General features: G+C 50.9%; 1 protein-coding gene and 1 pseudogene across 1 annotated transcript in view; one reads left to right on the top strand and one right to left on the bottom strand.

Annotated features, from left to right (window-relative positions):
• The first annotated feature begins 14,685 nt into the window (after positions 1-14,685).
• The window catches only part of REEP1 (receptor accessory protein 1), a 58,995-nt gene continuing 46,402 nt past the window's right edge, over positions 14,686-27,278 (top strand). Inside the window, exon 1 of the mRNA XM_030888472.2 lies at positions 14,686-14,754. The gene's annotated coding sequence lies outside the window, so the exon portion shown is untranslated. The remainder of the gene's footprint in view (positions 14,755-27,278) is intronic.
• On the bottom strand, positions 24,147-24,713 carry LOC115873234 (annotated as a pseudogene).

Here is a 27,278-nt window from a genome sequence, read left to right as displayed (position 1 = left end):
AGAATGGCAGAGACCCAGTCCAGAGGCAGGTGTGGTGGCCCGTGAGCATCCAGACAGCTGGGGTCAGAGCTGAGGCTGACCCCGCCCCTCCACACCCCACTCTGCTTCCGGAGATAGTGTGAGGATGTTCACACCCAGGCAATGGCAGTGAGCAAAACAAGCTGCTGCAGTGCCCCTGCCAGAACAGGCAAGGACAGGGTACTCCTGCAGATCACAGCAGGAGGCCCAGGGGCTGGTGTCCCCTTCAGTGTACAGGTCTCCAGTGCCTTCATCCTGGGCTCTGCCTGCCAGGGCCCTGACTTCCCTCAGGCAGCCCCTTTAGGCTCCAGATCCCGTCCTGTTCCTGAAATTCCATACTTCCATCCTTTGCTCCCATCATTCCCCAGGCAGAGTAAAAGCCAACCTAGCCTAGCACCCTGAAACATTGTCCACTGCAAGTCATTCCTCACCATCCCCCTGGGGATGGCTGCAGCGGTGCCTCAGCCCAGGCATCTCTCCTGCCCCAGCAGGCCTGTGCGGGTGGGAGGCGGGACCCTTATACGGTGCTGACGCTTGGCAGACTATACCATTTATGAGGTAGCCTGGTGGCATAGTGAGTTATGTGTTGGGCTGCTCACCACAAGGTCAACAGTTTGAATCCACAAGCTACTCGGTGGAGAACGAGGTGGTTTTCTACTTCCATAAAGGGTGGCGGTCTCAGAAATGCACAAGGGCAGTTCTAGCCTGTCCTTTAGGGCCACTATGAGTCAGAATCAGCTCGATTGTCAGGAGATACCCTTTAGGGGACCAGGGTGGTTCAGAGGTAGAATCTCATCCTCCTGGCAGAGACTGATTTCTAATCAGTTCACCTCAAGAGCAGCTACCCCCCACCGGGGTTGGAGGCTCGAGTGCTGCTATGGTGTTCAAGAGGTTTTAGCAGAGCTTCCAGACTCAGATGGCTAGGAGGAGAGGTCTGGTGATCCACTGCCTCAAATCAGTCAATGAAAACACCATGGTCTGATATGTCCTGTTGGCCCCGGGGTCACCACGAGCCTGGCAGGTGTTGCAGCAAAGACCAGGACCGAGGCCCAGTCTCCGAGGTCTCAGAGTAGCTGCCACTTCCACGCTGTGCTTAGGATGGGCACGGCTTCACAGACAGTCAGGAAGGAGGCCAGACGCCCTTCTCCTTGCCCCGCTCTGGAGAGGGGATGAGATAGTTAACGTCTATTGTGCCAACATGGCCAATGACATGTGGGATTAATTGAAGGGCCGAGAGATAAATGTCTTGGCGAGTCTCGCCTTTCTTGTCTCCTGCTCTTTGTTCTGTGCCTCCATTTGCAAGCTACACTACCTGTGGGACACCTAACCTGTGGCTGTGTCGCTGTAATTTGAGGTTCCTTCAAGACCTGCTTCGCCACATCACTGGAATTTACATCTCTTGAGCTGGGGACTGTTGGACCCTGTCATCTGGCTGACTGTTGGTGACCTGCCTTGCTGTTTGCTGTCTGTGGCCGGATAGCCTGAATTGCTCTACAGAGGACTACCCGGTAGCCCTCAACTTAAAGGACTGCCAGTATCTCACAGCTATCTCATGGGAGTGAGTTGCACTGAGCCATTTGTACTGTGCTATACATAAATTAACTGTTTATTCCTTATGTTAGACAGCTGTCTATCTATATAAATATATATATAATTCTTAGCATTTTGGTTTCGTTTCTCTAGAGAACCCGGTCTAACATAGGGAGATGTTGGGAATCTCCTGGGGATGTTGGAATCACTGATGGAGGTCCAGTGGGTGGTTTCTGGCACAAGTGCCCAGCACCTTGAAGCTCCTCAGCAGAGGCTTTCTGCGTTCCTGTAAAGCCTCCAGTTTTTAAGTGAGGAGAACACTGGCTCCGTGACGTTCTGATGGAAAGTGGCCTTTCCTCCAGCCTCAGTGTGCTGTTGTTGTTTCCCCTTGAGTTGATGTGGGCGCCTGAGGACCCGGGTGAAGAAGGTTGAACTGTGCCGTTTGGGTCTCAGGGCTGTGACTTCTTGGGGATAGATCGCCGAGCCCGACTGCCAAGGCGCCCCTCTATGGGTTTGAATCACCAACTCCCTGGTTAGGGAATCTTTGTTTAAATTCCTGTTTCCTTAAGCTGCCTAGACTACTGGCATTGGAAAAGTGAATTGTGCTGAGACTCGTCATTAGTCCAAAACCAATCGGACCAGTCCTCGCCCTCGATTCTGCTCCTTCAAACGCTCTGATTGTTCATTCCGTTCTTTCTGCTCCTCAAGAGCATTCCTATTTGACCCTTGTCTGGACTCCTCTGTTCTGACCAGGGTCTCTCTCACACCCTCTCTGGTTTCCACTCGGTGGACACTGCTCCCTACGGGTCCAGGCAGCATATCTCCAAGTTGGACTCTGCTCCAGAACCTTCCTCCCCTTCTTGGCTTCACACTGGCCCCTAGTGGGGACACGTTTCCATTTTGCCACCCTTATAATCATGGCCACATGGGGGAAAGCGTACAGATCGCTTTTATTCTGAAGCCAACAAGGGTTTCTGAAGCCCCACTCCTCAAAGCCAACTCTGATGCTGTCTTAAAATCACTCTCTTTAAAGACCAACTTTTAACCATTCTCTTCAGATCTGCAAAAACCAGGTGACACAGCTGTCCTCAGTCTATGGCAGCTGAGATAAATCTGTTTTTATTTTATAGACAAATCAATTTGTGCTCCATTGTATCTTCATATTGAGCTGCAGTCCTCTAGACCAGTGGTCTTCCACTTTCCTAATGCCGCGACCCCCACACTCCCCTAGAGCCTGGGGCCTAGACCTTTCGAGCACTATCAAGGATTACCTTCCAACTCCTCCAGGCCGGGGGCCCCTGCCTCACGTGGGGTGCACTGCAGGTGGTGGCTTGAGCCCCCCTGCTTGTGGGACTCCACAGCAGAGGTGGTCAGCTTGCAGGTATGCAGCACCCAGGGACGCGGTGAGCTGTCTGAACGAGCAATCCTGGGGCAGGTTTGTGAGAGGTCTCCACACCAGTTTCTCACCCGCGTGCCTTGCCTCCCCAGGCTGGCCCCCTCGGGAGCAAGCTTCCAGAACGGATGTTTAAGGAGCCATCAGCTAGACTTGTGTCCTAACTTGTGTACTTGGGACCTGGGTGAAGAGGGTAGACCTGCGCCTGGGGGGCAGGGGTGTCTCAGGGCTGAGACCTCTTGGGGATAGTTGTTTTGCTCATAATTACATGTTAACCGAGTCTCCTCTCAAATTTTGAATTTCATTCACTGAGGGAGGCCTGGCTAGTTCCGCTTTCCTTTCTCCTAGGGCAGTGGTTCTCAACCTACCTAATGCCTCGACCCTTTAATACAGTTCTTCATGTTGTGTGACCCCAATCATAAAATTATTTTCGTTGTTACTTTATAACTGTAATTTTCCTGCTGTTATGAATCACCAAGTAAATATCTGATATGCAGGATGTATTCTCATTGTTAAAAATTGAACATAATGAAAGCATCATGATGAACCACAAAACAATATGTAATTACATATTGTGAAATATTTATTTCTGATTACAAATAAATGAAATTTTGTCTTGAACCATGGTGTAGCATGGGTAACAGTCTGCACGCCGGGTATGTGGGCGTGTCTGCATGTTGGCAGACCCGCCTGGAGACGGATAGAGGAGCGGTATCTCATTCCCCAGGACCATCGGAAATACGTGCTTTCCAATGGTCCTAGGCAACTTGTGAAAGGGTCGTTCAACCCCCAAAGGGGTCACAACACACAGGTTGAGAATCGCTGTCCTAGGGTATTCTGTGGTCAAATCAAGGAGCCCTGGTGGTGCTGTGGTAAAGCGCTCGGCTCTTAACTGAAAGGAATCTGCTCCCAGGAAGAAAGATATGACAGTAGCTTCTGAACAGATTTACAACCCTGGAAACTATGGGGCCGTTCTACTCGGCCCTGTTGACTCGTAGGGCCCTATAGGACAGGGCAGAGCTGCCCTGTGGATTTCCCAGACTGTAACTCTCTACAGGAGTAGAAAGCCTCATCTTTCTCCTGAGGAGTGGGGGTGGTTTTGAACCGCTGACCTTGGGGTCACTATGTGTCAGATCCTCTCCGTGGCAGTGGGTTGTAAGGAGTTATCTAATCAGGAGGCATGCTAGGCAAGAGCGGAATCTCCCTCTGTTTGATAAAATCTCTGTTCGGAGGCTTCTAGGAGCAGGTAAGTCAGGTCTGGGCATATTCTGTTCTCCTATCACCCTTCCTGCCCAGAGGTTCATGGACACAGTGTTTGTGTTAACTGACAGCCGGGGCCTTTCAGCTAACAAGCCCAGTGGCCTGGGAACGCGGCCATTTCTGATGAGCAACACGGTCATTTACAACCAAGCCACCTCAGATCCCTGGAGAAACAAGTCAGGGCATAAGAAAGAAATGGACAACATTTAATAGCAGAAATAAATTTAATAGCATAACTTGTGGATAGGGCATGTTACACAGTATTTCTTCTTTATAACCAGAACTAAATTTTTTAAATAGACGTTTTTAATTTTTAGGTTTACAGACAACATCCAGAACCATTATTAAATCTCAGTTTTATTCTGCTCTATTAATTAGGCAGATTTAAATAGGTCAGGAAATCAGTAACTCAACACACAAGGCCAGCCTTGTGGGCAGTGTTCATTTGCCTGGCATGGTAGGATTGTCTGTATGAGGGAGCCAGCCTCAGTGTACCTGAGTGAGGGGGTTGGGAGGGTCTGGGCTCATATCTGGGTGGGTGTGGCTGGTTGGTAGGACCTGAGTTATTGGCCTGCGTCCCAGAGGCTGGGGAAGTGACGTCGTTTTCAGCTTCAGGTTCCGAAGTCCAAGATTTTCCTACAGAAGGTGGTGGTGGGGATCCTTCCTGACTTAGGCACCACATGATTGACAGACGGGTGTTTGTTATACCTGCTACCAGCACATCCCTGACATCTGCTTTCCCACCCGCCTGCACTATGGTCTGGTGTGGGTTTCGGATGGTATCGTGCTATAGTGCTCTTGTCTTTGGGAACCTCAGAAACTCTCTGCACTTTTATCCACGACAGTCCCACTCCTGAAGCTGCGTCCTGAGTCCTCCCTGCTTAAAGGTCTTGTCTTTCTGGTCCCACTTGAAACCAGCTCCTCGGGCACCCTTCACGCTTCCTTTCTTGGTCTGTTTTGATACTTTCTAGGTTTTGTGGGACCTGAAGCTTATACAGTTGGGGGAGAGTCTTTTCAGAAGAAGAAAGCATTTGTGGGACACCTTATTTAGACGCCTCCCAGGGCCCATGCCACTGAGGTGCCCTGAAACTTAGGCTCCATTAGCTTCACGGCACATCTACTTTTGCTGGTATCCACTGGATAGAACTGCCTCCGTGGGTTCCCAAGATGGTAACGCTTTTCAGGAGTAGAGAACCTCATGTCTCTCTCAGGACTCGTTGTGATGGTCATTAAGCAGTCATTTGTGTAAATTGCCTGTTTGCTGGTGGCCTTTCCAGCAGAGGACCCCGGGCATGTAGTGGGCGCTCACCAAATATTCAGTGATTGATTACAAAGCGTGGGTGGTGAAGAGTTGGCTTTTGAAGTTTCTGTGCCCAAATTATGAGCCATTTGGGGTGTCTCTGCACTGGTATTAGGTCTGTGCCTCCAGTTTCCTCATTTAACCTGCAGAGCAGCTGTTGGCGGGAGTCTCCACGCTCAAAGGAATCACGCAGAGAAGCCCCCCACCCGCCATCACGATGAAGGTAGATTCCACTCGGCCTGACGCCAAGAGCCCAGCTCTTAGCGTCTCACAGAAGCACACGCATCGCTGTGATTGCTATGATTTAGGCCAAGCCCACCACCAGACAGAGTCAGGCTGGCGTCTCCCCAGGGTTTGGGTTGTCCAGATCGCAGGCTTGAGCAGGTTGAATGGAACAAGTTACAGGCTTGTTCCTGCTTCCACCAAGCTTTTCAACTCTGTGCTTTTCTAAATTGGGCAGGGGCGCATTTGGGTCATCTTGATTTGAATTGGGAATTCTGCTGCACGCATTACATACAAGCTCTAAATAAGGAAGGAGCAAGCAGCCACGGCAGCAGCAGCCAAAAAAAAAAACAAAAAAGCCTCCCTTCTCTGTGCTGAGAGGCCAAGTGGCTGGGGAAGGGCTGGTGGCCCTGGAGACAGAGGCCTGGGTTTGAATCTTGTTGGTCAGGAAAGGGCTTTTCGTACAACCACCCCAAGCCTCCAACACTTAATTCACATCCCCTCATCTCAGAAGACGCCGGCGCAGATCGGATGATTGAAGATGTTTTGATGGGGGACTTCCCTGGAAAGACGGTGTACGTGTTAGTGGAAAGGCTCACCAGAGAGAGGCCCCGGAGTCAACCACCACAGGCAGAGAGAAGGCTGCGGCTTGCTTCTGTTCTGCCAGGATGGGCTGTGGCTGAGGGAAGGAGTCTGGTTTGTGTGAACAGCACCTGTGCTTGTGCTCGCAGGTGTCCAAATGTGGATTCCAACCCCTAGCGACCCACAAGGATGAACCGCCGCCCGGCGCCGCACCAGCCTCACAGTTGTGTTTATGTTTGAGCCTATTCTTGCAGCCACTGTATCACACACAATGTCCTTCTGGGTATATGCTGCCATCGGGTCAATACCGACTCATGGTGACCTTATAGAACAGGGTAGAATGGTCCCTTTGGGTTTCTGGGTCTGTAACTATTCATGGAAGTAGAAAGCATCATCTTATGCTTGGAATCCTTTGCGTCAACGTATAGTCACCTGATATCGGTGAACATGCAATGTGGGGGCAGAGTGGGAGTCTGGCGGACAGGGAGCACACAGCTCTCTCCCTCCCCTTCTCCTAGTCCTCTCGAATCCCTCCATCCAGTAGTCTGGGGGCTCTCGGTGGCACTGGGTGAAGGCAGAGTGGCTCAGGGGGCCAGTGTGCAGGGAGACCTGACTTCCCCCTTTGAAACTCAAGTTATTCCTCATCTGTATTGCAAGGTAATAAACCCTGTTGGCGATCTCACGGAGTTATGTGAAGATTAAGGGAGAATGGTTGTGAAGAAGTTTGCAGGGTCCCGTACGGAATGAGCATGAACTGAGAGGCGGATGTTGTTGGTTGCTGTCGAGCTGGCTCCGGTTTTGGTCATCTCGTGCAGTGTGGCCTGGTCTGGTGTCATCATCACCATCCTTGGTGTGTCTGGGGTTATTGGCACAGCCACGGTGTGCTTTGTGTATCTTCCAACCAAGAGGGCCCCTCTCCGAACACTAAGTAGATGGTCGAACTCAGTTCTGTTACGGTCGATAAGATTTTTTAATTAATTGGCTAAATTTTGGAGCCCTGGTGGTTTAGTGGGCTAGGCATTGGGCCACTAACCCTGAGGTCGGTGGTTCAGACCCACCAGCCTCTTGGTGTGAGAAAGATGTGGCTGTCTGCTCCCATAGACATGTACAGCCTTGGAAACCCTGGGGAGCAGTTCTACCCTGTGAGTCAGAACCGAGGGAGCGCGTGAGTGTGGGGAGCAAATCGCCAGGCCTTTCTTCCTGTTCTCAGTCCAGAAGCTCTGCAGAAGCCTGTCCACCATGAGTGACCCTGGGAAAAGTCCAGTGGCCGCGCTTCTGGCATCATGGCAGCATGCAGGCTCCCTCAGTGCCTGGCAGGTGGGTGGTGGCAATAAATAAATAGCTCTTAAAAGCCTTTAAAAATAGCCTGCAAATCAAAATAGCATCATTGCCAAGGCGCCAAAGCATTCAGTGTGCCAAGATTGCTGTTTTTCTGTTGTTCCCCCCAGTCCGTTAGCAGGTCGCACTGGGTACACAGAGCCCCAAGGGTGGGGATCCAGGGCAACTCAAGCACAGGTGGTTTGCTGCACCTTGTGGACCTTGAACTGTGTTGTGTGCCCGCCTGAGCAGCTCTTTGCCCGGTCGGTGCGAGCTTCTCAGAGCTTCACTGAGCAGGAGGCTGCCCCCCCTCCCCCCCCCAGCCAGCGAGACAGGAGCGGGTCTTCTCAGGTGCATTTAGATTGAGGCCCAGGGTGCATTTGAGATGAGTCTTCCAGGGCCTGGTGGCGCAGACTGTGCTGGATTATGCACCTAAAACAGAGGGCAGGTGGCACACTGCTGAAGCGCTCCAGCGCGAACAAAAGTCTGGCCCTTTGAACCTAGATGATCTGCTCCCAGGTCATCCCTACAGCCCCCTAGAGCTGTTCTCCTCAGTCACACGGAGTCACCACGAGTCAGAAGCCAACTCAGCAGCACCTAGCCAATACCCTGAACATGGATGCTCAGACCCGCCCGGCAGTACAGCGGAGGAAAGGCCTGGCCACCTGCTTCTATGAGGACCACAGCTGAGAACAGCCCCATGGGGTGGCTCAGTGCAATGCATGGGGCCACTGTGGGAATCAACTTTTGTTTTTTTAAAGAGATATAAATAGTTACAGTCTGAGAAACCCACAGGGCACTTCTACCCTGTCCTGTCAGGTTGCTGTGAGTTGGCTTAGACTTGATGGCTTTGAGTCTGTGATTTACCTTAAATTACGGTCTGGTGCATCCCGCTGTCTCTCGTGGTGAGGCATCAGGGAAGGCCCTGGCTTTCTCAAATCTCAGAGGCCGACGATGCCCTGGACAGCTTTATTCATTTTAGAGAATGCTGCTGACATTTTAGATGGAGCGGCTCCTGTGGTCAAGGGTGTCCTGTTTCTCGAGTCTGTTTGGCAGAGTCCCGGCCTCTGTTCACTAGCAGCCAGAAGGGCTCTCTCTGTTGTGACGGCAAACACATCTGCAGACGGTGTGCAAGTGTCCCCTGGGAACGCAAGCTCGCTCTGGTCCTCCGGTTGAGAAGGCTACATGGCAGCGTCTTACTCGCTCTCGAGGCACGGTGGCTGCTGTCGCTGTGTGGGAGGAGAGGGAGGGATCTGGAGGAAGCCCCTAACTTGGAGAGCCAGGAGAGGCTTGACACAGGCAGTGAGTCAGAATAATAGAGCCGGTTAATGGAGCCAGGAAGTGTGGAATGAGGCTGTCAGGGTCCAAACAAGTGACGGAGCTGAGAAGGGAGGGTGGGGGCTGAGCTCCGAGGCGGTCATCCCAGAGAGGAGGGGCTGTGCGGAGCCTGGCTCTCCTCTCCGGAGGTTGGCGCTCAGGCCTTCCCCCTCCCTCTGCTAGGGCAGACCTTGAGCACGTTGGTAGCTTTAAACCAGTTACCGTCGCCTTGGTGCCTGGAACCCGAGGAACACTCACTGTGGTCCCCAGGGGGTCCGTGGCTGATTTCTAGGAAAGAGATCAATGGGCCTTTCTTCGCACGCACCTCTGGGTGTCGATTCAAACCTCCCACCTTTTGGTTAGCAGCTGAACACCCTAGCTTTCACACCACCCAGGGACTTGTTGGGAGCTTTAGACCCTGTGTTAGTCTGGGTAGACTAGAGAAACAAATTCATGGACACTGATATGTGTATAGGAAAGAGCTTTATATACAAGAGCAATTGAATATTGAGAAAGCATCCCAGTCCAATCCAAATCAAGTCCTTAAGTCCAATATTATCCCGTATGTCCGATACCAATCTATAAAGTCCTCTTCAGACTCACGAAACACATGCAATGACGCCGAACGCAGGAAGATCACGGGCCAGTGGGTGGGAAGCCTTGTGGATCTGGTGGCACTGTAAGCATCTCAGTGCTGGCAGGGGTCTCCACGTGGCTTTGCTAGGTCTAGGGTTCTCGCTGCATCAGGGTAGGTCCATGTGGCCTCTCCTCAGGGATGTCTTGCAGGGAGTCACCAGAGAGAGAATGTGTCTCCCATCTCCAAGGAGGAAATACAGGAGTTCCCAGAACCCTCAGGAGAAGACCATGCCCACACAGAGACCACATTGGCTATATCCTAATTGGCAGGTTACACTTCACCCTACACTCTTAATCCTCACATTGACACTGGATTATGTAATTACCACAGACCCTCCCAGACATTTAACCAGAGTCCATGGGTAGTGCCAGTCACGTGTGCTTACGTGGACACCCCAGTCACCCAGGGACTGTGTGGGCTGGGTGGGGAGTATGTTAGTCTGGGTTGACTAGAGAAACAAATCCAGGACACTGATATATATGGAAGAGAGATAATTGTACACTAAGAAAACATCCCCACCCAGTCCAGATCAAGTCCCTAAGTCCGATATTAGCCCATAAGTCCGATACCAGTCTGTAAATTCCTCTTCAGACTCACGCAACACATGCAATGATGCTAAGTGTAGGAAGATCACAGGCCAGTGGGTGGAAAGTCTTGTGGATCCAGTGGTGATGGAAGCATCTCAGTACTGGTCTGGGTCTCCACATGGCTCCTCCAGCTCCAGGGCTCTGGCTGCCATCAGCATAGCTCCATGTGGCTTGTCAACAGGAATGTCTCGCAGGGAGACAAAGCAGAGAGTTTGTATGTGTATCTGGCCTCCAGTGAGCTATGTATCTCTGTGGCGCCTTCAAGTGAGGTCATCAAGCTGCGACCTGATTGACAGGCTAACCTCCACCCCTTTGCAGGTTGGCAGGAGATTATGTAACTGCCACAGGGAGACAGGCTCAGAGCTGGCCGAGAAAGAATCCAGGCTTCCTGGGTCCACACCCACTCTGTTCCGGGCTGCTGCATCTCCTAGGGCAAGTGAGGAATGCCAGCAAGCCTCAGTGTCCTAGTCTGTAAAACAGGGTGACGTGAGTTCCTGTCCGACTTGGGCATCAAGGAGTTTAGGCTAGAGTGTACCTATAGTCTGCGGAACAGCCCTAAATTCACAGGCACTCAGTAATAGTGGTTTTGTGTTGGGTTGCTAACCATAAGGTCTGCAGTTCAAAACCACCAGACGCTCCTTGGGAGAAAGGACTTTCTACTCCTGTGAGGTGTTGCAGTCTCAGAGCCCCACGGGGCAGTTCTGCCCTGTCCCAGAGGGTCGCTCTGAGCCAGAATGGGCTCAAAGGCAGTGGGTTTTCAGTGAGTTGCCGTAATCATGGTGTTTTATTATTATTATCTTTCCTGATACCTCATCCATGCTGTAACCGACTTCACAAGAGTCTAGAAAACCCTCCAGAGAGGTTTGCAAAGACGTCACAGAAGTGGCTTCTAGAGATGAGTCTTAAAGGCTTAGCAGGACTTTATAGAGCAAACAGGGCTTGGGCTGTGCGGTTGGAGGGCAGGACGTGCAGAAGCACTAGCAGCCAGGACAGGTGAGCTGAGGCTGAGGGGGTGGGGGGCCCCCGAGACGGGAGCAGAAAGAGGTCAGCAGGGCCCGTGGAGAAAGGCTAAACCAGGGTCCCTGGTGCGTGCGAATGGGCTCCTTCATTGTGGCCCTGCTCCATCCATTCTTTCTTCCCGGTAAAGCAAACAGGCTAAGGAGGAACGATCCTTCCCATCTCAGTCCCTCCTCCCCAGGCCTTGAAAGGTGAGGTGCTCGATGACAGAGCCGTTGAGCTCTGAGAGACTGCAAAGCAAATCCGTCTTTTTGCCCCTGAAGGTCCCCCAGCTCTGAGCCCACCTGAGGGTGTTGCTGCTCACTGGGTATGCGCAGGAGCACTTCCATTGTCTGATGGGCTGTGGGCACTTTCCACCTGTCTCTCTCACTGCTCACCTGCTGTCCAGGCAGAGTGGACACTAGCCAGGGCATCTGAGCTGAAGCAGCAGCTGATTGACTTCCCCAGAGTGGGTGGCACCTTGCCCGAGGCTTTGCTGACTCAGCCCAGTGCTGCCTGGCACACATGCACCTTGCTGCTGAGACCAGCGTCCCAAGGTCACACGTGTCCTCTGGATCCCCCTGACGGTTGCTTCCCCACTCTGGGAAACCAGCACACACTTATTGGGCATCTCCGACTGTGCTCGGCAGGGACATGTGGGTGTTGGAGCACCATGGCTCTGTGGAACGTGTGACCTTTCTGGAGACACGGGGAGGAGACAAACCATAGTAAGCATGATCCAGGGCTATAGGGTTGTGGGCTGCCATCCAGTGGTTTCAGGCTCCCAGTCCCCTGCGTATGTAGTTACACTGCCTTGTAGGACGCTTAAGGCTGGGAGATTTCGGAAGCAATGTGTCGGGCCTCTCCTCCGTGATGCCTCTGCGCAGGATACAGCCATCAGCCTGACAGCTCATGGTCTATTTGCTCCCCTAGGGAGTCTAACGGGAAGGTTAAAAAGCAGGGATGGTGCGGGGGTGGGGTGGGGGTGGAGTATAGGAGTTGCGGCACTGTAGACTGGGAGAAGAGTCCGACCTTCATGGGTGGGGAGTTCAGGAAAGGCCTCCCGGGGGAAGCAGGGCTGCCCTGGCCCTCCGGAGAACACTTGGAAGAGTGACAGACAAAGGCGGGTGGTCGTTGGGAGACCTACCCTCACAAAGGTACCCATAGTCACCTGCCCATCCCAGGCATTGTCCTCTTGCCCCATCCGGTGCCTTTGTCACAGTTGCCCACTCTCATCCGCTTAAATGCCGTGATGTCCTGGCCCTTGCCGGCCTCTCTTTCTTCCTTTCAGACGACTCCATGGTCCTGCGTGCTGGACTGCCTTGTTCCTCACACGTGCCACCGCGCCTCTCCCCAGACACTCCGTTGGCCTTGGGCACCAGGGCGGGGGGGCCTGGCTTAGAGGCCTGCCAACCTGTGGGTCCTCATCCCCCACAACCACCACCATGCTTCCCCCCACATGATGCTGGACCCTTAGACCACAAGGGCCCCGCCCCTCTGAGCACCAGGATCCTGCGCCGTCCCGGAGGCTCCCTGTAGCGGCTTCATCTGGGGATTAAACGAAAGGACGAGACGTGCTTAGTGCCAGGCTTCCTCCTTAAGCATGAGAAACTGGCTCCATCAGTTGGCTATTTCCCCCTGCAGACCTGAGGGGGAATGTGGCAAGTCTGCATGTGTGTCACCCCAGACTGGTAAACTGCACTGGGCCCACTGCCCTGTGTCAGGCCCCTGAATGCCCAGCTGTGGCTCTGGGCACCCCTAGGTGGGCCGTGCAAGGCTGCTTTCCCGCAGGCGGCCTGGCAGTGCGAGCACTGGGGTTACTGCAGGAGAGGCTGGCACCTGCCGAACATGGAGCTCTGAGCCACCAACGCTTCAGTACTCAAGCTTAGGGATCAGCTTGCACCTGCATTAATATCTGGGTGACCTCATCAGTCAGATGGAAGGACTAAACCCTCCGGCTCCGGCCTTCTGTCAGTTCATTCATTTAAAAGTAATGGTCGAGAGTGTGTCCCTGCGGTGGAGTCATTCAGAAAAGGACGGGGCGATGGATGGGCACCATGACCAGTGTGGTCGGTCACGGACTTCCACAAGCAAACTCCCTACCATCAAGTCCAGGCCGGCCCACAGCAACCCTGTTGCACAGGGTAGAACTGCTCCAGAGGGTTTCTGCACGGAAACAGATGGCCATCTCATTCTCCCTGGAGCAGTCAGTGGGCTAGAAGCTTGGACCTTTCAGTTAGTGGTGGAGCCCTTTTACCACTGGCCCTCCAACCAAGCTCTTTGTCACGGAATTCCAAACCCAAACTCCCTGCCAGTGAGTATATGTCAAGCCGTAGCAGCCCTGCAGGACAGGGTAGAACTGCCCCGAGTTTCCGAGACTGTAACTCTGAGAGTGGCTGACCTTATCATAGTGAGCAGCCCAGGGCGCAGCATAACCACTGCACCACGAAGGCTTCTTTTGTCACTCGTGTGTAAAAGTTGTGGACTTGGCACATGTTTTCTGTATCCTTGGGGGTTTTTTGTTTTTGTTTTTTTTGAGGTAGAAGGGGTGGGGGAGCATGTCTCAAACGCCAGCCTTTGGGCTAACAGTCAAGTGCTTAACACTCTGCACTTCCTGGGAACTTCCTGTGTGGTAGGTGCTGGGGGCACAATGATGGGAAGCACTGATCCCCTCGTTAAGGTTCTTGCAGCCTGACCGGGGAGACTTGCCTTTAATCCAAGAATCACACAAATCCCAGGAAGACAACCATGCTGATGCTAAGGTGCGCTGTTCTGTGGGAGTGGGTGGGAGATCTGACCTAGTTGGGAGGTCGGGGAAGGCTTCCGTGAGGAAGCGGTCATGGAGCTGGGATTGGATGGGTGAACAGACTTGAACTAGACAAAGAAGGAAGATCCCACAGGGAAAGAGCCAAGTGGGCAGAGGCGCTGGGGTGGGAGGAATAAGGAGAGCTGTCTGCAGGCCCTTGGAGGCGGGGCTGAGTGTCAAGCTATTCTGTGGCCACTGCAGCCCTGGACTGGGGCCAGGAAGAACTGCTGTCCTGCTCCTGCTCTGGGCTGGATGAGTGATGAGCAGTGATGGATGCAGTGTGGGGGGCATGGGTGTCGGGAAGAGGGGTTGGCCTGATTGGATTTGCAATCGGAAAAGCTTCCTCTGGCTGTAGAAAGTCCCTGGAAGCTGGAAGCAGTTTGCTGGATGTTAACCAAAGGGCTGGCGGGCTGACAGAGAATCGGGTGGGGAGGAGCAGCAGGAGAGGAGGGGTCTTGTCTGCCCACTCCTGGTTTTGGATTCTGTGACCCCAAACCGCAGAGTGAAAGAAGGTGGCGTTGTGGCTGGAGATAAAGGTTCCTGAGCACTGCCAGCCAGGAGCAGAGAATCCCTGGGCCGGAAGCAGGCCCACAGCTGCATGTTCTGTAGCTTGGAGCAATGCTCCTGACATCCCATTGAGACATCTTCCCTCGGTTAGGATGTGTGGAAATCACATTTCTGCTTTCTCTCTCTCTCTCTCTCTCTCTCCCCTCCAGGCTTATATTTGGCACCCTTTACCCTGCGTATTACTCCTACAAGGCTGTGAAATCCAAGGACATTAAAGAATATGTAAGTGACACTGTGTTGGCAGGAGGTGGGGGGAGGAGGCGGGGGAAGGTGATAGGAGGGGAGGGAGGTGGCGGCCTTCCTTGGGTGGGCCTCACTGCAGGACAGGGAGTCCATTCCTTACTCCTCTCACCCCGCTTACACACTGTGCCCTGACCTCCTTTCCCTGCAGAGACCTATTAGAACTGGCGGACTCATGTAAGGAGAGCCAGGAGGGAAGGGGGAGGAGATGGCATCTGGAAGCAGGAGGCATCCAGCTCTGCCACATGCCACCTATGGCCTCTGGCTAAGTGACTTCACCTCTCTGGGCCTGCTTCCTTGTCTGCAAAACATGCTGTAACCCAGAAAGCCCTTTGCAGGTGTCACTGCCGGGTGACTGTCTGGCTTGGGGGGACAAACACAGGCCCTGGAGCCCTGCAGATCTGGGTTCAGATCCTGTTTCTGAGACTCTGGGCCAGAATCCCATGCCAGTTCTAGGATTGGAATGCTCCATGATCTAAGCCCTGTGGCTTTTATAAACTTTTTGAGGGTTCAGGCTGTTCATCGCCCCATTTCTGTTACCCAAAGCACCTAACAGAGGGCTGGGTGTGAGGAAGGGGATCCGGGAGTATTTAATTCGAACTCACCACCATTGAGTTTATCTGACTTACGGCCACCCTATAGGAGAAAGCAGACCGCCCCCTGTGTGTTTCTGAGACTAGAAGTCTTTATGCAGGGGTAGCAAGGCTCATCTTTCTCCTGAAGAGCAGCTGGTGGTTTTGAACTGCTGACCATGCAGTGAGCAGACCAACACATAACCACTACCCCACCAGGCCACTCAGTGAAGGACTGTACTGATTACTATTGGGGCATTTGGGTGCCCCAGCCACACATCACAGGTCTATCGGGTGCCTTCGGGCAGGAGGGCTCTTAGGGATGTCCCTCAAAAGTGTGTTGTAAACCCCAACCTTTCTGTGTGTGATTATAATCCCATTTAGGAATGGGTTGTCTTTGTTCTTTAATAAATTAAGATCCGTGTAAGGTGTATTTTCAGTCCATCATTCTGAGATATATGAGGAGGTACTCCGGCCCCAAAACCCAGAATTGCCCGGGCAGAGCGGAGCTTCTGTAGTATGCATTTTTCTCCTAGGTGAGCATCAAGCACTGAGTTAGTGCACTCAGTGATGTTGCCTGGGAAGGGTTTTTCTGGTCACAGTGAGTTTTTTCATAAAAGCAGTTTCATTCAAACCGTGCTTTTTCGGTGATGACTGAGTTCAGAGAACAGCGTGTGGCTGTGGCATTTTGTTTCCTGCTCAGGAAAAATGCTGCAGAAACTGTTCTGATGTTGAACCCAGCTTATAAGGATAGCGCTATGGAAAAAACTCAAGTGTACGCATAGTTTTCTCATTTCAAAAAAGGTGAAATGTCAATTGATGACAAACGTCATTCTGGATGTCCATCAGCTTCCCAAACGGATGAAAATGTTGACTCGTAGTGCATTTGGGGTTTGTTCCACCAGGTCAGACCATTAATCAAACTTTCTATTTAGAGGTTCTGAAAATATTGCATAACCAAAAATGCCTGATTTCTGGCAGACAGGGGACTGGTTTGGCCACCATGACAATGCACCTGCTCACACAGCCATCTCAGTGCACCAGCTTTTGGCAAAAACCAGCATGCCTCTCTTGTCCCATGCACCTTACTTACGTGACCGCGCTCCATGGGACTTCTTTTTGTTTCCACGCATGTAGAGGGTCATGAAAGGACAGCAATTTGAAGATGTAGAAGAGGTGAAGAAAAAAAATGAAGGAGGTGCTGTCAGCCATCCACAAAGATGAGTTTGAAAAATGTTTCCAAGAATGGAATCTCAGATTTGACAAATGTCTTAAGTGTGATGAAGAGTATTTTGAAGGTGATAAGGCTGTTTTGTTAAAAAAAAAAAAAAAAGTTAAATTCACAGCTCTGGGGGGTGCGAAGGATTCCAGTTTTTTGGAGGGGATACCCCTTCATCAAAGAGATTAAGCAACTGAGTCGAGGAGACCAAACTAAACACTGCCCTTGAGTCAACGCTAACTTGTCGGGATCGAGTAGAACTGCTCCGAAAGATTCCCAAGACCGGGAGCAGACAGCCTCCTCTTTCTCCCGTGGGGCACCTCGGGAGTTCAAGCCACCGACATTGACGTTAGCAGTCCCATGCTTAACTCACTACACAGCCAGGTCTCCTGGAGCAGAGAATGGATGGGGTGAACTAGTGTGAAGACACACACAGATCTCTAGGGAACCAGGACAAAGAGGCTGTAAAAGGAAGGACCTTCCTTCAGAGCAGACAGACAGCAAGCCTTCCCTTCAAGCCGGCACCCTGAATTCTGACTTGCAGCCCCCTAAACTGTGAGCAAGTGAATGACTGTTAAAGCCACCCACGAGGAGCCCTGCTGGTGTAGTGGTTATGCATTGGGCTGCCAATCACATGGTCAGGGGTTTGAAAGCACCAGCCGCTCCTCGGGAGAAAGATGAGGCTTCCTACCCCCGGAAAGAGTTGCAGTCTGAGAAACTCACCGGGGTAGTTCAACCCTGTCCCCTGGGGCTGCTGTGAGTCAGCTGAACAGCTCGATGGGAGGGAGGGAGAAAGCCACCTCCGGCTGCCCCAGCACTAGCTCATGAAGACAGGAGTCATCAGATCCCCCCTGACCGACATGGACCTGTGTGCAGCCAGTATGAAGAGAAGGATGGAGGACAAAGACAAACCGGCCAAAGTGAAGAGGGACACTATGGGATTTGGGCTAGAGACCCAAGGTCAAGTCCTGGCCGTGACATGTGACTGATGCCATGCGGGACACATGGCCTAACCTCCAAGAGGCGCAGTCTCCTCTGGATGACGGATGACAACAGTCCCCATCTCATTCGGCGTGGTGCGCGACAACGGGGGTATCGCTCTCAGTTTCTGACTAGCTGTTACTTGGCCGGTCTGGCGCAGGTAAAGGAATCAGGCCTTGAGAGTTCTCAGATTTTCTCAGATCCCCCAGGAGGTCTTGATGGTGGGACCAACCACCTTTAGATCAGCTGCAAACAGAACTCGCCCTCCACTCTCCTTGTCTCCCAGAACGACTTGCCTGAGCTTGCATTTTACTGCTGCCAAGCAGGGCATCCAGACACGATGTTTTCTCCTCTGGAGCCTGGGCCCCTGGTATGTGCAAGGGACGCTCAGTGTGCAGACTATAAATAGCGGTTGAGTTACAAGCACAGACCTTCATGATTCCCAATTGACCAGGCAGCCTCTTCCAGGGCTTCCTCGCCAGCCCCGGTACAGGGAAGCTGGGTCAGATAACGAGGGCTGGCTGGGGTCGGCACAGTTCAAGGTCTGATCCTCCGCTTTGTAGCCACACACTCAATTCTGTCTGCTCATCCAAGAGAGCTCAAGCCCTGCTCAATTGTTTTGCCGTGGCTGGACTCACAAGGGGCTGCTGTTTGGCTGGAATGGCAATTCATTAATTTGGAGTGGAAAATCTCACCGAGAAGCAGAGCAGCTGTTTGTGTTGGCTGCCGGCACGCGCTTTCCCCAGCAGGGAATGCTTCTTGAGGGTTGAGATTAGAAAGTTTCTGGGTAAAACTTTTCTGGAAGGAAGTAGCTGAGTTAGCTCCCTAACATCAGGGAGACCTTCCTCCCTTCTCTGCATCTACTCATAGGCGCGCGCGCGCGCGCGCGCGCGCACACACACACACAAACACCCCACTCCTGTATTCCCTTCGGTGTCCTTTTGACTAAGAGTCCCATTTGTCAAGAGAGAAATATGAGGGTTTCTTAGACTCCTGTCTCTTCCCTTTCCACCCACCCCTGTACACACACCCAGGTGGTGACTAAGACACACACACACACACACACACACACACACACACACACCCCACTCCTGTATTCCCTTCGGTGTCCTTTTGACTAAGAGTCCCATTTGTCAAGAGAGAAATATGAGGGTTTCCTTAGACTCCTGTCTCTTCCCTTTCCACCCACCCCTGTACACAAACCCAGGTGGTGACTAAGACCCTTCATCTTTTTAATGCCCCTCTCTTAAATGAGATTCTCATCCTTTCTTCCCTGGATGGTTGCAATAGTAACCCCCTCTGTTCATTTGTACAAGTTGCCACTGTAACAAACTGAGTGAGGAAGCCAACTCCGATTTGTTCTTCTAATTCTGTAGGTAAGAAGTCCCGTGGGTCGCACCAGACCAAAATCCAGCTGTGGTTGGGGTTCCATTCTTCGGGGAGTTCCAGGGGAGACTCACAGTTTATAGAGGCCTTCTGCATTCCTTAGCTTATAGCCCCTTCTTCCATCTTCAAAGTCAGCAAGGTTCCATGTCTTTGACCCTGCTCCTGTAGCCAGTGCTCGCTTTGACTTCCATGGTGAAAAGTCATCTGCTTTTAAGGGTTCATGTGATTAGATTGAACCACTCAGATATTCCAGCATAATCTCCCCATGTCCAGGTCCTTGATTTATCACACCTGTGAAGTCCTTTGAACATTCCTCATGGGTCTTGGGATAGGGGTGCGGTGGCAATACCCAGTACTCTACCTACCACACCTCCTCCTTGGTTCTCCCGCCACCCCTGTTCTCCACACGGCATCCAGAAGCCTTTTTAAAATGCACATCTAGTCATCTCACTCCCCTGAGTGTTTCCATGGCTGCTTAACCTCCGCAAGATCAAGTCCAAACTCTCTGATGCTGTGTCCAAGGCCCTCCTCGATCTTGCCCTTCCCTGCACGTCTCTACAACATAGTCAGTGCTGGAGAATGCAGCTTCTAAAATGCTTATGGACTAGCATTATCGGCATCACCTAGGACTTGATAGAAGGTCCTACCCAGACTTTCTGGATGCAAATCTACATTTTCCACATGATCCTCAATTTAAGAAACACAGTTCATGATATTTGCAGTTTCTTATGTCTTCCCAAAGGGAGCCCTGGTGGCATAGTGGTCATATGTTTGGCTGTGATCCTTAAGGTCAGCCGTTCAAATCCACCAGCCACTCCTTGGGAGAAAGATGGGCTTTTTATTTTGGATGGCAATGAGTTTAGTTTCTTTGGGTGTCTTCCCAAGCTTACCATGAGAGTCAAGGGTTTTAGAGGAAATGTAAACAGAAGAGACTTTGTGGAATTAACTAGAATGGCAAAGATACCCAGAAATGGAGAGACGCCGAGAAGGCCAGTGGTCCTAAGAGCCATGCTCCTACTCAGAAGTGCCTGGTGAAGAATCACTGCCCATGTTCCCAGCGTGGACGCTGCTGCCAACTGCTCATGCCTTCGGAATGTTCCTTCCGATGCTGTGGGTGGAGCATGTGAGTTTTCCAAGCCTAAATAATAGACCGTCCCTCCCACAAAGACCCACGTTGGAGGATTTTTTTTTTTTTAATTCTAAGTAGTAAAAAACAAAAACAAAGTCACTAAATTTACTTCTTGGGCTAGCCAACAACCACATCCACTCCTTTCCCCATATTTTGGCTTAAAAAAATACCTCTAATGAGAATTCTCTATAAGTGAGCATTGCTCTTTCGTTGGTAAATTTCTCCAGTGGCTAAGCTGAACAAAAGGTCCAGTATCTCTGGACAGAGACCTCTCCCTCATAGCTCTGACAAGGTCCCAACTTAATACTTGGCATGCAGGAAGCCAAATTTCCATAACTATATGTTAGGGAAGAGAGAGGATAAATACAAAGAAAATTCGTTAAAATATCTAAGTTGATACATAACACAGACATGAAGAAAGTATGGATCAAAGCTGCAGCCCTCATTTGTGCAACTGGTCATGAAATTATAGCCAGTATTTCTATTTTCTATTAAAAGCTCATTTTTCAAAGGAGTAAAAATATCACTCTCGTGCAAATATGAAATTAACACCTATCAAATATTCTACTTAATTTATTAATTAATGAGGGAACCAGTTAGCTGTTTAAAACAAAAATAAGAAATAGTTCAAAGAAGACTCCAGAGTCAATCAGAAATGTTGAAATAAATTTGTTCCTAGATGATAGGCTGATCTCTTATAGAACAGAGAGATCAAGTATACTTCCGTTGGATAAAACTCCACTGCCACTCCGTGGACAAAATCCATTTGCATTATAATCAATTTCCCATAATTTACAAAGTTACACAATAGCACAAAGATACTGGGAAACAAACCCTGATAGAATCAATGTAGTCTGGAAGGGTACACTAAACACCTCCTACCATTTCAGAACCTTCCACAATGTTCTCTGCTACTTCTTCCACCTACCGTCTAGTTCATGGTCCCCTCTCTTCAGTTAGAGCTGTGGAGAATGATGGGGCACACATCCTTATTCCTGAGGGATCTGAGGTTGTACCAAAAATGGTCCTCAAAGGATCAACTTCCATGGGCAGAGGATTCCTTTCTTGCCCTGTGGGATAGCAGCAGTTCTGGTCCCCTTGATAGTTAGGATAAGTCGCACTTTCTAAGCCCCTTTGTTAACTGTTTCACTGTGGCATGGGCATCCCCAAAATGCCAGGGAACAAGACAGCCTCACCGCTACTTCAGTGGAGCCATTTTTATTCCCTAGTACAAGCATTCATCCCTTAGACACTAAAGTCATTGGAAAGCAGGGTCCAGAGATTTGGGGATAAGACAAAAACATTTTGGAGATGAGACACAAAAATGATATGAGCGGATGAGACCAGGGATTTTCAAACTTTACTTTGCGTCAGCGTCACCGGGGTAGGGGTGAGGGTGGGGGTTTCACGGGACAGATTTTGATTCAGTCGGTCTGGGAGAGGGCCCCAGACTCTGCATTTCTAACAAGCTCCTAGGCGATGCCGGTGCTGCTGAGAGCCCCTGGCTCACACTTTTTCAGGCAATCATAAGAAACACCACCCTGTAGGTAAGAGCAGCTCGTCAAGGTAATGCTGGCATAATAAGTCCTTCCTGACCACGCAGTACAAAAAAAAAAAAAAACCTTGGTAGAAAATTAATTTGGAGTGCTCTCATTTGGGGAAGATTTTTGACCCTCTTGTCAGAATATCACCTACCCCCAATTTGTGGGGGGAAACAATCTTAACTAAACTTCAACCAATGTCTTTTAAAAAAAAGAAGAAGAAGACGCACCACCCTAACATTCTTGGTTCTGGAGCTGGCTGCCTTCCACATGGCTGGCCACATCCTCCCTTCATCACTGAGAGTGTCCCCTGGCATGGAGGCCTCTGGGTGAGCATTGGCACAGCTGACAGCTCTATCTGCATTGTCTGTGTCCACTAACATCATTCCCGAAACACGTCAGCACCCATCGCTCCACCTGGCCCTTTCCAGGTACTCCTTGCCTAGCCACGCCCTCACATCGGTGAATCTGTGGAAATGCAGGATGGCCTCAGAACATCGCTTCTTCCAGGCTCGGTGCACTCCAGGTTCTGCCCGCGGTGGGAATTCGGCTCCTACATGTTGTCGGGGCCCCTCCTGACTGTACAGTTGTTCACTTCAAGCTCCTACCAGCACTGTCATCTGTAAACTGGTCTCAGATGTGTTCTTCTCAGCCATTTGGTCCGGAGGAATCCCCCGTGAGACTGACAGAGGGCCCAGATAGAGGAGACATTATATGAAAGGCTTGAGACTGGCGTAGATGGGGGGGAGGTGAGATGAGGCTCAACAAGTGGCGAAGCCAGCTACTGCCATAGCCAAGAACGGAGGACTTTTCCAGGCTACTGAGAGTCCAGGGGGCAGAGCCTAATGGACCCCCTCTGAGCCAACTTAGGAGATCTCCAGCCTTGCTTCCCACCCTCAGTTCTGAAGGCCCTTGCTGTGGCCTGCGGTCCTAGCTCAGGCTCCCTAGATTCTGCTCCTGACAAGGCCAGGGTTGCCATGCTGTCAACTCTCCATTCCAGAGTTCCAATGGGACATGACCTCATCCCCATTGACGGTAACTCTCTCTCTCTCTCTATTCTGATTGCCCAAGGTTCCCCTCATCTCGCAGGGAAGTTTCGATAGGATCTTTCTAATCTAGCAACTTCTATTCCAAAGTTGGGGGAGGAAAAAACAAACCATCATTTGATTTTTGTATTCCTGTGATGGATGATGGGAAAACCATTTCCTGGAAATTTAGATGAATTGGTTTCCTTCTTTGAGTCTCCTGTGCTCCATTTACCTTGTAAGCTCATTGAATCCTTCTCAGGCCCTTAATGCATCAAAGTGTTTTAAATGGAAGGAGTAGACTAGAGTACATGGTAGACTCTTTACAGACTAGAGTTCCAGGCCCCCTCTCTTCTATGGCTCCTTCATCACTGTCCACAGCCCCAACCTCCCTACTGAGCTGAGGTCTTGCCTTTCCAACTATCTGCTGGGCATTCTTCTTGAATGTCCCCCTTGGACCCTCAAATTGTCTTAACGCAGTGAGCTCAACATCTTTTCCCTAAATTTGCTCTTTCTTTACTTTCCGGCCAGTGTGAGTGGCCTTATAATGATCAGCTGTCCGCTCCCCAATCTCCACAGACCTCTGTGCTTCCATCGTTTGGCCAAGCTAGCCACTCCTCAGCCACTCTGGGGGGTTGTCTGTTGGCTTACAAGCTGCCCAATTCTGTAGTTTCTTTTCAAAAAGTCACCTCGACCAGCATTCCCCAGTGTGTTCATGCCCAACTCTTGGGAAGCCATCACTTCTTTCCCATTCACAAGGGCCAATATCTTAATTCAGTCGCTCAAATCCTTTTCATTGAATACTCCGGGGCGTGTCCTCAGGAGAGACCAGTTCCCAGAAAAAGCTTGCGTGCTTGGCGACGTAGAAGACCCTCAACGTGGTGGCTGCAGCAGTGGGCTCACACATCACAACAACTATTTTTGCCAGAACAAACGTGCTTGCCAGGGCAGGGCACATTTTTGTTCCCTGTACCCAGGCTTGCAATGGGTTGAAGCCAGCTTGAAGGCACCTGACAGCAAGCGCCCCGGGGAGCCGTCCTGCCCTGCCCTGTGCGGGTTCTGAGTCGGCACCGGCTGGGAAACAGTGGGTCTAGCTGTGGTCCTTCAGGAGCCCGGTCCTAGTGGCTGCATGCGGTGTCTCAGGCAGTGGTTACTTTTCATTGTGGTGCTTGTTCATAACAATTAATTTGTCGAGATGAAATGCTGCGGTGATTCTTGATTGAGCAGCACCTGTTCTTTTTGTTTATGGAGTTACAGTTTTATTTGTTGTTTTGCCCTGTACTGCAAACATAAATCACGTTTTCTACATTAGTTTCAGTCAGGAGTTACGGTATAATTCCTAGTGTTTGTATGACCATTGTCCTTCTTGGACATTGTCCTTCTATGGTTTGTCTCATCAGAGGAAAGAGAATTTTTAACGAACTCTTTTCAGCAGGCATGGTGATTTTTAAGGTAAGTATGCGGAGGAGAAACACAAGTGTATGTAAATGACTCCAAATCCTTAAGGTGCCAAGCGCTTCTTCACAAAAAAAGTTCACAAAAGCAGCTCCCTCTCCCCCCACTGAACTCCATTCTCTCAGGGGGCTCGGTGAAGGCTAGCCAATCTGACGCAGGTGTAGCCGCAGCCCCATGGACTGGCCCTGGGCAACAAATAGCCAATGGCAACCCATGAGGATCCCAGTGAGAGAAACCAACCCTTGAAGAAAACTTCTGGCTTGAACTTTCCAGCAGTTCGGAGCGGCTGAAATGGCCATCGAAGCCTGACTAGGTCTCCAGGCCGTCATCCACCCCGTCATAGTAGGAAAGGTGGAGATGGTACTGCCAGCCAGGTCCACGAGGAAGAGGTTCATGGGACTCTGTTTGAGGGGTCGCAGGGTGAGATCCGTGGTACTTCTCGACCAGGATCTGGTCTGTCTCTTGCACGCTGGAATAAGGCACTTGCTTGTCCAAGTAACCAGCTAGGTGCGGGGAGTCTGCCTGGGCACAGCCCCGGTCACTTCAGTCCCTGCTGCTTCCCCCAGGCCTGCTTAGTGCAATGGCCCACTTGAAGCACTGGCCTCTGTTGGCCACCAGTCCCCCTTGGGCCATCTTGGCAATCACTTCCTCCCAAAGCCACCAAGCCTCTCCACAGCAACTCGCTGACCATAAAACCCACTATCGATCGACAATGAATCCTTCTGATGCTCTCAACCAACCTTGTTCTCAAAACCAAACTCACTGCCATCGCATCAGTTCTGACTCACAGTGAACCCACAGGGAGGCTAGACCTGCCCCTGTGTGTTTCCGAGCCTGTAAATCTTTACAGGAGCAGAAAGCCTCATCTTTCACCTGCAAGAGCGGCTGGTGGATTTGAACTGCTGACCTTGTGGTTAGTAGTCCAACAGGTCACCCACTATGCCACCAGGGCTTCTTCCTTGTTTTCAAGAGTGATACAAACAGTTCACAGGATTGGCTGCTGGCTTGGTTATCTAGGGCTGCTATATTAAAAATACCAAAAGTGTGTAACTTTAATGAACAGAAATTTATTCTCTTGGAGTTTAGATGGCTAGAAGGGATCCCTGGGGCTGTAGTGGGCTATGTGTAAGGCTGTTAACTACAGGGTTCAAAACCACTAACTTCTCCTTGAGAGAAAGATGAGGCTTTCTACACCCATATACGTGTACTGTCTCAGAAACCCACAGGAGCAGCTCTACCCTGTCTTAGGGAGTCACTATGAGTTGGAAATGACCCAATAGCACTGAGTTTGGGTTTTGAAAGGTGTCTCACTCAACTCACTCTCTCCAGTCAATGCCGACCCAGAGCGACCTACGGCCTTTCGTCGCTCATTACAGTGAGTGAGACTGGGAAAATTGTTATCCACCCACCATTCAGAGGAGGAGACTAAGGCTCTTGGAGGTACTGCTACTTGCCCAGCATTGCATCAGTTAAATATTAGCACTGGGATTTGACCTTTGGTCTCTAAAGCCCAAATCCCATATCCTTTTTGACCTGTTTTTTTTTTTTTTTTGCCCTACATAGGAAGGGACCCCCATCCTTTCGCACCCGTAGCATACCAGTGGTGATCTGATGTGATCTTAGTGATCTAGTGCTGCTGCACCAGGAATACCACAAGTGCATGGCTTCTTCCCTCCCTGCCATGAGTTGATGCCAATTCATAGCAATTCTATAAGAAGGGGTAAAACTGCCCCTGTGAGTTTCCAAGACTGGGCCTCTCGGTGGGAGTGGAAAGCCCTCTCTTTCTCACGAGGAGAAGCTGGTGGTTTGGGACTCCTGACTCTGAGATTAGCAGGCCAACAAGTAACCACCAGGCTCCTGAGAGGTGGCTAGAAGCCTGAAGTCAGGGTTCTGGCTCTAGAAAGGTTTTCTCTTTGCGTCAGCTCTGGAGAAAGATCCCTGTCTCTTCTGAGCTTCTGTTCCCGAGCAGCTTCCATGTAGCTTGGCATCTCTCCCCAAATCTGCTTATTCATTTGCTTGATTAATCTTTCATCTCTCAGAGAGATTGACTTAGACACCCTCTTCACTAACACTGTCTGCCATAACAACGAAAGGCCATTCCCAGACCGTGCGACAACCCCAGGTAGAAAGAGGTTAGGATTGACAACCTATATTTGAGGAGGGACATAATTCGGTCCAGAATAGCTAGCTACTAACCACAAGGTTGGAGGTTTGAGTCCACCCTGAGGTGCTTCGGAAGAAAAGCCTGGGAATCTACTTCCCAAAATCTAGCCGTTAAGAACCTTAGGGAGTACAGTTCTAGCCTGGTATCCTTAGAGTGACCATGGATCAGATTCGACTTGATGTCTGTTGTTGCCATCCAGTCAGTGCTGACTCAGTGATCCCTGTGGGTTTCCAAGTCTGTCACTGTTTACCGGAGCAGAAAACCCGGAGGTGCTGGGGGCTTCAAACTGCCGATCATGCAGACCGCAGCCCAACTCGTAAGCACTGCACCACCAGGGCTCCTGATACCTATTGGTCTCTGGTTAAGCCAACCTTGCTCCCAAGAGGCAGTCTGTACAGAGAAGGCCTCTTGGGGAGCAAACCACTGAGCCGCAATCCATGATGAGGAACCAGCATATGCACCTTCATTTAAGAACAATTGTTTTACTGGTCGGCCCCACGGCCCCTTTTAGCACTTTAAGTAGTGTTGGTCCTGTTCGCTTGTTCTGTTTGGTTGGTTTTTTATTCTTGGTCTTGTTGCTGGTTGGACACTCAACTATTAGCTATCGTCGTTGTTCCCTTATATGTAATCCTTTTATCCCCTCTTTTTTTGAAGCTTTCTCTCTTTTTTCCCAGTGATAAGTGTAGGTTTTCTTTGGGTTCACTGAGCTTCGAATCTGTAGGTTTTCTGTTTCTCATCAGATTTGGGGAGTTACCAGCCAGTGTTTCTGCAGTGTTTGTCCTGTCCCATGCACTCTGTTCCTCTCGTACATGTGCATGTCTCGTGGGCTGTTGGTACTTCCCCGGGCATCGAGTGCCTCTTCCTGTGGTTTTCAACGTAGACTTCAGACGGTCTCTATTGCCGGTCTTCATCCTGTGCGTGGACCTCTGTCTTTCTTGTGCCCAATCTACTGAAACAATAATGGTTTTATTCCAGGGACTGTGTTTTCCACTTTGAGGACATCATTTAGTTATTTCTATTTATGTTGTATAAAG

Source organism: Echinops telfairi, unplaced genomic scaffold (assembly GCF_000313985.2).
Source record: "Echinops telfairi isolate 266 unplaced genomic scaffold, ASM31398v2 ScPeMD7_7467;HRSCAF=8505_1, whole genome shotgun sequence".
In the NCBI taxonomy this organism is placed as follows: Eukaryota; Metazoa; Chordata; class Mammalia; order Afrosoricida; family Tenrecidae; genus Echinops; species Echinops telfairi.
Note: the sequence above shows the minus strand (reverse complement) of the source record. Positions and strands in the feature narration are given on the sequence as shown.